This window comes from Triticum aestivum, unplaced genomic scaffold (assembly GCF_018294505.1).
Source record: "Triticum aestivum cultivar Chinese Spring unplaced genomic scaffold, IWGSC CS RefSeq v2.1 scaffold166579, whole genome shotgun sequence".
Taxonomy (NCBI): Eukaryota; Viridiplantae; Streptophyta; class Magnoliopsida; order Poales; family Poaceae; genus Triticum; species Triticum aestivum.
In genome coordinates, this window is record NW_025299226.1 from 1 (window position 1) to 935 (window position 935).

General features: G+C 52.3%; 1 non-coding gene and 1 pseudogene across 1 annotated transcript; both read left to right on the forward strand.

The window, feature by feature from the left end:
* Positions 1-368: 368 nt before the first annotated feature.
* On the forward strand, positions 369-472 carry LOC123179192 (uncharacterized; annotated as a pseudogene).
* A 3-nt stretch (positions 473-475) lies between these two features.
* On the forward strand, positions 476-593 carry LOC123179191 (5S ribosomal RNA). The gene has a single exon (XR_006490175.1). It is a non-coding gene; the product is annotated as a 5S ribosomal RNA (ribosomal RNA).
* Positions 594-935: the final 342 nt, after the last annotated feature.

Here is a 935-nt window from a genome sequence, read left to right on the forward strand (position 1 = left end):
GCGTGCTTGGGCGAGAGTAGTACTAGGATGGGTGACCTCCTGGGAAGTCCTCGTGTTGCATTCCCTTTTTAATTTTTTTCGCGCCGCTTGCAAAACAAAACGCACGTGTAAGTAATATATTTACCGTGTTTTATTATTTTGCACGAGTGCGGTAAGTCATAGCTGGGTGCTCACGATTCCCGGGTCCAGCGTCGGCGTTGTGGCGCGGCAAGCGTGCACTGGTGCGGTTGAGAGGGAGGGGTGGAAACCGCGTTAAACTCGTCTCCGTAGTTGAGAGGGAGCGGCCAAAGCAATGTACAATCGTCTTTGTAGTGGAGCTGGGAGGGGCAAGGATAAGGGACGAAGACCGGGGTAACATGTCGGATGCGATCATACCAGCACTAAAGCACCGGATCCCATCAGAACTCCGAAGTTAAGCGTGCTTGGGCGAGAGTAGTACTAGGATGGGTGACCTCCTGGGAAGTCCTCGTGTGTCAGATGCGATCATACCAGCACTAAAGCACCGGATCCCATCAGAACTCCGAAGTTAAGCGTGCTTGGGCGAGAGTAGTACTAGAATGGGTGACCTCCTGGAAGTCCTCGTGTTGCATTCCCTTTTTAATTTTTTTCGCGCCGCTTGCAAAGCAAAACGCACGTGTAAGTAATATATTTATCGTGTTTTATTATTTTGCACGAGTGCGGTAAGTCATAGCTGGGTGCTCACGATTCACGGGTCCAGCGTCGGCGTTGTGGCGCGGCAAGCGTGCACTGGTGCGGTTGAGAGGGAGGGGTGGAAACCGCGTTAAACTCGTCTCCGTAGTTGAGAGGGAGCGGCCAAAGCAATGTACAATCGTCTTTGTAGTGGAGCTGGGAGGGGCAAGGATAAGGGACGAAGACCGGGGTAACATGTCGGATGCGATCATACCAGCACTAAAGCACCGGATCCCATCAAAACT